We start from the raw sequence: 11,862 nt of genomic DNA on the forward strand, positions 1-11,862 counted from the left end.
CTTCCCCTGAGGGTTCTACTACCACTGGGTTGTTCAGGAGTTCTTTCTTCAAAATGATTCCTTACTAGAAAATTTTCCTAGTTGTCACCTATACTCTGAAGGTGAAACTCAATCAAGATCTTTATCAATCCATGATGGTACATGGTATTGTCTATGAATTGAATTTTCTTTTGAACATTCATGGACATTTTCTTAAGACTATGCAAGAGGAAATATGGAAGATTCATTTGATGTTCCTCAAGAAAATTCATCATTATCCTAATGTGGTAGAAAAACATGTATCCAAACCGACCTTCACAAGTAAAAATTTCTGAAGTACAAGTAGAAAATTCCTCCATTTACTCTTAAGAGTTGTATTAGGAATACCTTTTCTGAAGATGGGGTGTCCATGTTTGGATTTTCAAGACGACTTTCCAATCTTCCCCATTGATTCCTCTATTTTTGAACCATTTTTCTCCACTTCTGGGTAATTCAGTAGCTTCTGCAATCAGGGACTCTGTTATGGTGAATTTGATGTCTCCTATTTCAACCTATGTTCCAGCAAAATAACGTGCAAAATTTTTCGTTGCCTCCCTGTGGAAAGCATCAAATTTCTCTATGAATTGTAACCACTATACTTTCTGCAACAACTCCCTGGTTTGAGGATATCCTTCCAAGAACTTCTTTCCTGCTGGTTCTATTCAGACAATAACACCCATTATGAAATATGCTTTGTCTCAAGGATTGTTTACCTGATAGGGAAAAAATGGTGTTGGTAAGCTTTCGTTCAGTGGCGGAGGAGAGGCTAGGTGAGTTCGGAGAAATGAGAGAACAAGTGAATTATAATGAAGGCTGCGGAAATGAGTTAATAATTAGAGTGCATTGAAAATGATGATTCGAAAATTACTTCGATAGATTCGGAATGGGGACAAGCCAGAAGTTCAAATGGTGGATTATGATGATTTTAACAAGCGTCCATCACCCACGATTTGCAATGATTTCGTTTTATTTCGGCAATGTTATGTCCTCTTAGTTCATATATGCAATATATTAATCCTCATTGTAAAATTAAAGTAGCACATACCTTTGATTGATTTGCTAACCTTATTTGTCCTTTGATATCTTCTGCAGGTACTTTGCACTGTCAATTATTCTTCAATTCGAATCACTAAGTGAACCTGTCAAGTTGGCTACAAAAAACTTATTAGAGCTGTAGAAACTTGTCCGGGTTGTAGAAAGTTACTAGTTTTGTAGCTGAGAAAAAAAAATAGGAAAGGGGAATTTCTTTTTGGAAAAGAGAAAATTCAAGGTGCCAACATGAGTTGGTTTTCACTTCAAATTTTCTGTAAAAGCATGCCAACAACATGTTGGTTTTCATGTTTATAGATCATCATCATCATTATTATTATATATATATATATATATATATATATATATATATATATATATATATATATAGGAAAATAAAATTTCTAATGTGGAAAAGCAGAAGAATTCTTCTCAACCATCTTCAATTCTGAATTATCTTGGAAAACTTTGATAAATTCTTCTTTTGTCAATGGCTTCTGATAAAGTCTAAGTCGATGTCCATTCACTAAAAGAGGAATTTTCTTTTCTCTTCATCAATAGTCCTCATTTTAATTGCACCATTGTCAAAGACATGTTCAACTTCATAAGGTCCAAGCTAGTGGGTTTGGAATTTTCCTTGGAAATTATTGAACTTTGAATCGAAGAGTAATGCCCAATCTCCTAGATGAAATTTCCTTTATTTAGTGTACTTATCATTCCATTTGGATCTTTGTTGCTAAACTAGGCTGGTCTTTTGGAGGGCTTCTTGTCTTATTTCATCAAGCTCATTAAGTTGTCTCATCCTTTGATTTTGTGCTTCTCATAAGTCAAGATCCAACTGGACTATTGTTTTATAGGTTTGCATCTAGAACTCTATTGGAAGTAAGACCTACTTCCCATAAACAAGTTCATAGGGAGTATGTCCTGCAATACTTCTCCATTTAGTTCTATAAACCCACAAAGTTTCTGAAAGCTTTTATGCCCAGTCCTTCCTATGTAAGTGTACAGTCTTGGTAAGGATTGCTTCAATCACCTTATTTGTAGACTCAACTTGCCCATTGGCTTGTGTATGGTATGGAGTGGACTTTCGCTGTTTGATTTTGTACTAATCCACAAGATTCTGCACTAATATGGATGTAAACTATGTTCCTTGATCTGTTACAATTTCTCTTGGAACACCAAAATGAGTGAAAATATCCTCAAAAATAAATGAAACTACAACATTTTTAGTAGCAAAAGGAAGTGCTTTAGCTTCTACCCATTTAGTGACATAATCAATACATACCAGAATATACCTTTTTTGCTTTGAAGGTGGATTGATTGGACCAACAAAATCTAGTGCCCTTTTTCAAATGGTTCAATGAGTACCTGTGGCTGTAATGAAATTTCATTTGAAAGAGTAGGTTTTCCCATTCTCTAACAACTGTCACATCTTTTAACATATTCCTTGGTATCCTTGAAAATGGAAGGCCAATAATATCCTAAAGTAAGACTTTATAAGCAGTTCTTTTGTCAAAAAAATGTCCTCCACATGGTTCATCATGGCAGGCTTTAAGTATTTCTGCTATTTCATCCTCTCGAACACATTTTCTGATGATAATATCTGGTCCTATTTTGTATTATTTTTCATTTATCCATGAATAAGATGGGCTATTGTGAATTATCCTCCTCTTTTCTCTAGGAGACAAATGAAATGGCATTTTCCATGTAACTAAATAGTTAGCAATATTTGCATACCAAGGTGATTTAGTAGATACTACAAAAGGATATTCATCGGGAAATTTATCCTCTATAGGTTGATCATTATTATCATTTTGAATTCCAGATAAAAAGTCAACAATTGTATTATGTTTTCCGGGTCTATCTAGAATGGTGATGTTGAATTCTTGTAACAATAAGAGCCATCTGGTTATTCTTCCATTAGTGATTGGTTTATTCATTAGGTATCTAATGGCATAATGGTCTATGTGAATGAAAGTTTCATAACCAGTTATATAATGTCTGAATTTGTTAATGTCATGAATTACGGCTAAAAGCTCCTTCTCAGTTACAATATAATTTAACTTTGTAGGAGTTAAATTTTTATTGGTATAATATATTGCATAGGGAGTGAGGTATTTTTTCCCTAACACAGCTCCTAAGGTTGTATCTAAAGCATCAATTGATATATGGAAAGGCAATTTCCAATTCGGTCCTTTTAAGATAGGTGCTTCAAAAATTGTCTGAAAACGCAACTTGACAATCAGAATTCCAACTGAGTTCACAGTCCTTGGTAAGTAGTTTAAAGAGTGGAGATGCAATTTTTGTGAATTTTTCTATAAATATTCTATAATATTCAATATAACCAAGAAAACGCCTAACACCTCGTTGACAGTTTGGCACTGATAATTTAGAAATGACCTCGACTTTAGATGAGTCATTCCGTCTTCTGAAATACAGTGACCTAAAAAAGTTCATTCATTAAACATCATGAAACATTTCTCATGACTTAACGAAATATTTGTTTCTTTACATCTTATTAAAAAAAATTCTAAATTTTCAAGTGCTTCGTTAAAAGGATCTCCATAAACTATGAAATCATCCATGTACACTTCCACACAATCATGAATAAGATCAGAGAAAATTTTGAGGACAGCTCTTTGGAATGTTGTCGGAGCATTGCATAATCCAAAGGGAAGTACTTGGTAAGCATAAGTTCCCCATGGACAGGTAAATGTGGTTTTATCTTGATCTTCAAGTGCTACCTGTTATGGTTATATCCATTAAAACCGTCCAAAAATGAAAAAGACTTTTTCCCTGCTAATGTGTCTAAAACTTGATCTATGGAAGGAAGTGGAAAGTGGTCTTTTAATGTTTCTTTATTCAATTCCCTGTAATCAATGAATACTCTCCATTTTCCATTTTTCTTTGGAACGATTACTAGGGGTGAGACCCACTGACTATCTGATATCGGATAGATGAAATTTACATTTAGGAGTTTTTGCAATTCCTCCTTAACAATTTTTTTATTTTATTTTTGGGTTCATTCTTCGTTGTGGCTGTCTAACTGGTCTTTCACTTTGTTCAATGTAGATATGATGTATGCAAGTTTTAGGATCAATTCCTCTCATATCAGTGTATTCACATGCATAAGAAAAAGAATGTTTCTGTAAGACTTCTACTAGTTGATTCTTTTGTAATTCTTCCAAGTTTTCATTAACATTCAAAGTTTTACCTAGAAAAATTTCTATTAAAGAATTCCCAAATTTCTCCATGGAGAGAAATGATACTTGTCTAGATGAGAGATATTCATTTCGACTACGGTCATAATGTGAGGAAGATTCATTATTTTCCAATAGATTTAAAATTTGGTCCTCCTCTCTTACTTGTTCAGTAGTGAAAATAGGTTGTATATCATCTTCATCATCTATCCATTCCTCATTTTCTGTTTCTATTGTTGTTCTTGCATGTGGGTATAACGTAAATTTCTTTGTAGAATTTCCATCTCAGATAAACATGTCACCTGATCTACAACTGATGAAAGCATCAGCTATAGCTAACCAAGGTCTTCCTAGGATTAATGGATGTCCTCCTAAATTATTCTTGGGTGTTAAGACCATGAAATCAACATGATATTCCCAAGAATCTAAGGATACACAAACATCTTCCAACACACCATCAGGTTTAATCACAAACCTATCTACTAATTGTAATAATGTTGGTGTGTATTGAAGGTTAGGAAGCCTAAGTGAATCCATAACTTGTTTACTCATTATGTTTATGGCTGCTCCTAGATCAATCAGTGTGTTTGGTATTTCAATTCCATTGATGTGAATTTTTACAATGGGGCTTCCTGGATCTAGATATTTTTGGATTGTCATTTTCCCCATCATGATGTCTACAATTTTCCCGACTAATTGAATTCTTTTTATGTCTTTTCTTTTTCTTCCTAATCTTTGAGTACTTAATTCCTTAATCATTTTTGCAAAGAAAGGTATTTCTTTTATGGTTTGTAATAAAGGAGTTTTTATATAGACATTTCTTAATTCATCCATCATATTGTAATCAGGCAATGTGATTTATTTTTCTACTCCTTCATCAATTTTCAATCATTCAGGGAAAGGTTGTCTAATTGATACCGAGGGTTGTTCTATAACAGGAGTATTTATTGGAACATTTTCTGTTTGATTATTCTCTTTTTGAGGGAGAGAGGCCTCTCCTTCTTCAGATTTATTTTTATGCTTTTGAAGATTTGTTCTTGCTTCTTGAACAACAACAGGGGGTTTTCTTTGCAATACTCTTCTAAACCTTAATTGAACATTATTTATATCTAGTGGAGTTATTACATAAGTTTAAGGATTTGTCCTTCCATGTTGTACATAGGTTATTGTGACATTTTATTATTAGGATTCGAAAGTGGTTGAGTGAGTAGTTGATTTGGTTTTTGTGCGAATGGTAGGGAGAATTGTGGATTTTGACTCTGAACTTGGACTTGAGGTAATTGATTAGCTTGAGGAATTTGATTAGATTGGGATAGGAATTGTGGTGGAAGATAGGATGGTGAATATTGTTGATATTGAACATAAGCCCTATAAGGGTTTTTCCATCCTTGATTCCAAGATTGTGATTGTGGCTGAGCCCAAGGCTACTAGGATGGATTCCAATTATTTTGTGAAGACTGAGAAAATTTTTGTGGTTTGAATCCTTGTGGTTGATTTGGTTGGGAGTTTTGCCATGGTCTCTTGGCTATAAAGTAAAGAGGGTCTACTTGTTCCGGTATTCTTTCATCATTAAATACAACAATGAGACCTGGTAAAGAAGGACACTCCTTAGTATCATGGTTATCTGCACATATGGCACAAGTTTCTATAGCTTTTGAATCTAATGGACACTCTCTTAGGGCATGCTTCTTCTAACATCTAGGACACAAAATGGCTAATGCAGCATTTTCAGATTTTTCCTTATTCTATATTTTAAGGGTGTTTATCTGTTCACTTAGACTCCCTAAAATATCTATCTTCAAAGTATCAAGCAAGTTTCCTAATTCTTCCCTACTAATTGTCCAAGTTACAGATTTATTAATTCTTGATAAGAGAGGGTCTCTAGGACTCTTTCCAACTCGTGCTTTACCCCTTGAGATATGTACACATAGATCACAAATATCTACAAATGGTAATTGAGAAATATCTCTTTTCCCTGTTTTTTAAGGAGATCGATCTATTCATCTTTGATAGCTTTGAGCAGGAGGGCTTTCAAAGTTTCCTCATCCAAATTATCCATTTTTTCTCTTTTAATATTATAGACAAATCTCTCTACTAAGTCTTCAAAATTTTCAACTTCCTTTTGTGTCATTTTGAAGATTTCATCTTTAGTGTTATAAGGCATATAGTAATCTCTATATTTTCCTAGGAAAGCCTCTTTCATTTGTGCCCATGTTCTTATAGAATTCATTCCTAAACTCATGAACCATTTTAATGTTGAATCCTTTAAGGTAGTAGGGAACAATTTCAGTTTTTGAGCATCATACAAATAATCGTATGATCTACATAATACTTCAAATTCGAAGAGAAATGTCTCTAGGTCTTCATTTCTTTTTCCGTGGAAATTAGGAAGAATATAAGGTGAAATATTTTTCATTGTGAGGGTTTATCTTCATAGAAAATATGAAATCCAAAATCATCTTGATTTCCTTTACCCCTATCCCCTCCTCTATTCCTATCTCCACCTCCTCCTCTACCTCTACCTCCTCCAATCATATTTTCCTCACCATTGACATTGTGTACCTCTCCTTCCCCTTCTTCAGCCATGATATATTCCTCAGAACAAATGTAAGGTTCTTCTGATTCTTTTGGTTCCTCTATTAGTGGGTGGCCAAAATAAGTTTCTTCTTCCTCTTCTTCACTAGGAATTTCTAATTCTTCTCCTAGAATTTGTTCACCAGTGGAGGACAGAAAAACTACTCCTGTAGTTGGGGATGTAGGATTTTCTTCAATTACAGCTTCAGTAGGTGAAGTAGGTGAAGTCATGGATTGGATTTATGATCTTGAGACTTCAGCAAGTCTTTGTCGACCTACAAATGGAATTCGAGTTTGACTAAGTGGTGTGGAATTTCAAAGTCGTGGTAAAGTGAGTGGATTTGTGGGAATTAAGCTTCTTCCTCATCCTACAAATCTACCTCTAGAGTCTCTATCCCTATTCATATCATGTTTTGAATCGATGATTTTCTCTTTCTTTTTTAAATTCTATTTGTATTTCCCCGGCAACGATGCCAAAATGTTTAGCCAATTTAATGTTCTTAAATTGTCAACATAAATTATCGACCAGGGAAGGTATATTGATGAAGCACAAGTGCATTGTATGTGTTAGAATTTATTTTTTGTCGTTAAGATATTTATGTTATTGAAGGTCTAAATTTAGAATTAATATGGAGATGGTGTTACTATCTATATTAGAGTATTGTCCCTAAAATCTGTTAGCTGGTTATTATAAAATTAACCTCAATTGAATCAAGTTTTGTGGATGGTTGGAGAGTGATCCTAAACTCTACTCTGTTAGATTGTTTTTGATTTCATCTTGAATTTTATGTTGTAGCCAAACTAGACTAACTATGAAAGCATGTGCAAAAGATATCTATTCTATCAAAATAGAAATGAATGGTGCTTGAATTCAGTTGCCTAGAAAAATATTGTCACTCTTTAACTATTGCAACTTCACTCAAACAAGAACTAAATTGATAAGCTAGAAAACAACCAAAATGTGAAATGAGATAGCTGAATTATACTAGGTAGAAAGAAAATGAGATGATCAAACTATACTAGGTAGAAAGCAAATGAAATAACCGAATTATGCTAGGTAGAAAGAAAATGAAATTGTTGATGTAGATAACAGTTTAATCACGAATTCCATTAGACTGCATCTTAAAACATAAAACAGAGCATCCATAATTTAACTCTAAGAAATCAAAGGAAATCTATTTGCAATGGATCAAAGACCTGAACTGGACGTAGGGGCCCTCCACGAGACAGTCAACAATCTTTAATCAATGCAGCATGGAAAGTATGAACCAAAGTCTATTAATCGCAAACAGTTTTGACAGGATGTTCTTCAAAATTTACATACAGCAGCACACACCAAAACACAAAGCGGTCATTGTTCTTATAACATTTCTTCAAATAATAACATGAGAGTTTTAAGCCTACGTATCTTCATTACGATCCCTATTAAACCAAACTATATCGCTTAATCATCGATTTGCTATTTGGAAAAGCAAATCGATAATATTTCGTGAAATTTGGACTCTATTCTGGCATATGATTTTGTAGTTGACTTTGAGGTTGACCGTATTACAATGCGATTTTCTTGAAGGATTGGCTCGAGAGAATAGGAAAGAATCTATGAGGGGATAATTCCTCATCTATCCATATCTTCTTTTGCTGAGCTGGTGCACTTGAACCCTATCAATAATGGAGGTAGCTGCTGATCTGTGGATTAGCTGCAGAATCAGGTCAATTCCATAGCTTAATGCAAACGTTAATAAAACAATAAGATATATAGACAAAATATGAAAAAGAGGACATGTAAGTGCTTACCTTAACAAAACCTTATGTTTATTGCATTTATTTAGGTGATAGGAATAGGAAAAAGGAAGAAGTATAGGCAAAAAGGGTGTCAAGGTAAAGCAATCCTTGGACTCTACAATGACCAATTGCAAGATTTCACTTCTCTTAGGAGCCATCAGGGTAAACCCTATTGAATTACGTTGGTTTGTGCCAATCTCAAATGAGTCCAACACATCGAGTAGCCACACTTGGAGGTTCTTTTTAACTGATGTCTGGGGATATTTCACATTCCGCATCTCTTCACTCTTCCTTTGCTTCTTAACTCTCTTAGTAGTTTAAATGTTTAATGATGATTTGTGATGCTACACATGTCTCACAATTTTTCTAGTTGATACTTGTTTATTTACTCTATCAATATAATTCCTCCTTGAATTAGACATGATAATATTTACTTTAGTGATTTTAATATCTTTGTTTATGGCATCTCATGATTCCAATACCCCCACATTGTTGACCCTAACCTACTCAAAATCAAAGACTAGCATCATATTGGAAAAAGCCATTTACTCAAAAAATAATCCCATGCATCTTATGTACTTTTGCAGTTAAATTCTAATTTTTTTCATTTTTTGTTTATTTTTTTCTAATTACTATTTTGAATTTTTTGTTTATTTTTTTCTAATTAGTATTTTGAAGAGGATGTTATAGTGGTGGTTTGAATTCAACAATAAGAATGACACCTTTTTCTAATATAAAATTGTGCAAGAGGGACAAAATGGTATAAAGAAAACCATCATGAAAATCATCATATAATTTTCTTATAATAAGATCAATTGATGTGTTATCTTCCAAGGATTTCTCCTCACAATAAAATTTGTAGATATTTTTAGCCACTCGCAAATATTTTTTCAACTATCATTCGTAATTTTAAGCATTATCTTCTTATCATCAAGTGGTTTATTCATTAGAAGCTATGTTTATGTGCCTCATGATTTTTCAAGGACAACTTCTAAAAATGTCTTGTGCGTCTCCGTAAAAAAATGTGTTTTGGCTTCTATTTACATTAGAAAATTTCTTCATGAAGAATGTTGTAAATAATTTTTAATATTACGTTCCCACCACTCAGGAATATCTTCCCAAATCAACATCTATGTATGAATTTTTTTTCTCAGTACTTAGGTTTAGATACTATCGATAATGAAACCAATGTTGTAGGGAATTTTACAAAGTTACCAATAATGAACAATTCAAGAAAAAAAACATATACACTTACAGAAATAGATGAGAGGATGGAAGGATAACACAAGTAATGAGAGATAAACAAATACACACTTATATTAATGTACCACTATAGAATAGTATCTCTTGTTCTCTTATTACATCATCTCTATTTATAGCTTATAATTCAATTACCAAGTAGTCATAACTATCCAACTACCTGAGTCGGTCAAATGACTTGCATTTCAACTTGGTTGGTCAAATAAACTTGCAAAGATGATTGACTTACTATTTGGCTAGACAATCGATAAGGTCTAAATGTTAGGTATAGTCAACTGAGTCGACTAACCCCTCCAGCACCACTACCTAACCAAGAACCTCCAAGGAAAAATCTATAGTGCATAAGAGGCTCATGAATTTGTTGTGGCCTCAACACCTCCCCTTATTTTCTTCCAAATTGTGAGGCCCTCCATGTAAATTTTGCTAATATTTTTTATGGATCCTTTAATTTTGTAAATTTGGGTGATTTTATTTTATTTTGATTTTCATTTTGAAGGCTTCATTGCTTTCGTTTTGTTCTCATCTTTCTAAAAGTTCAAATTTCACTTGATTCCATTGCACAGTTTGAAAGTTATGATTGGTCAAAGATTAGTCATGTTCACCACCTCGGCATAAACGCATGTAAATATGTATTTTATATAATGTTTTATAAATTATATAAATTAAATTAATGTAAATATGTAAATACAATATTTTATTAGTTTATTTAATTGATTTATTTATTTAGTTTCAATTAATTATGTTAATTATAATTTAGTTAATTTAGTTAATTCTTAATTCAATTAATTTATAAATATAATTTTATTTAATTGTTTAATAGTTAAATAAATTTATTAAATTTATTTATTAAATTACAATTAAAAATATATATATTATAAATAATAATAATAATTAAAAAACATTTTTTTTTAAACCACCAAGTTCAAGATGACATCACCCTGAAAGAAATACCCCAGGGATTTCATTTGGAGCTCCATCGAAAACTCTTGAGGTATTTCCTTTAGGGTAACGAGTAGCATAACATAAGCTTATAAGAAGGGGGTTTTTCATATGACGTGGAAGATGCATTAAGTTAGCCTTTCTTATCCTATCCTCTTAAATGAAGCTAGTATTTCCCCCATTCAAAGCATGGATATGTTCCACTATCTTATGTACAAGAAGAAGCTTTACAACATGGAAAACAAGAGGTTCCCCAAAATTGCTTCTAACCCTAGCCAAAACCCCCACCTCCAACTCAAGAAAGGTTGGCACAAGGATGCCCAATCTTGCCTCAACTATTGGGGGTAAAGGAGGAGATAATCTTGGAGAATAAAGAAAATATTAAAAATACTATTACTTTCCAAATTTAAGGATAAATTGTGGGATGATAAGGAGCTAGATGGGAAAAAGAAGCAAATGTATTATAAGAAGGTGGTCAACCCCACTCTCACTAACCAACATTATCTCTTTGCCTTGACTAGTGGTAAGAATCAAATGAAAATTACAAAGATAAGAAATAACTCTCATGAGCTTCGAAGTAAAACTAGGCATTGGTCTATTCCCAAAACACTTCGGATGAAAGAATTTGTCAATTGTGCTATACTAAGATGAATTAAGATGAAAATCACTTTCTCTTGGATTTCCCTACTCTTACTCGCATTTGTTCTCATTTCTATAACATCTACCACACTACCAACCTTCTTGACTTGTTCAGTCAACAAAACTATAGTGGTATAGCAACACTTATTTCCTTTCTATTTGATCATAGAAATAAATATTAAAAAGTCTCAATTAATCTCTTACTTTCCTAAGGTCCGATAGACCCCATTGGTCTCAGTGGACGCTCATCATCATCATCATTACAAAAGGCTAGGGGAGGGGGGAATCCTAGCTTGAATCATATTATTGGGGTATGTATATTATGTTTTAAAACAACAGTGGAGAGGGGCCCCACTCTCCACTCACGAGCCTCCCCCTCCTACTTCACGTACACTCCAACACTTAAATACCCAATCTTGTC

This window comes from Pinus tabuliformis, chromosome 7, assembly GCF_031772625.1.
Source record: "Pinus tabuliformis cultivar Carrire ecotype Pingquan chromosome 7, CPIR1, whole genome shotgun sequence".
Classification (NCBI taxonomy): Eukaryota; Viridiplantae; Streptophyta; class Pinopsida; order Pinales; family Pinaceae; genus Pinus; species Pinus tabuliformis.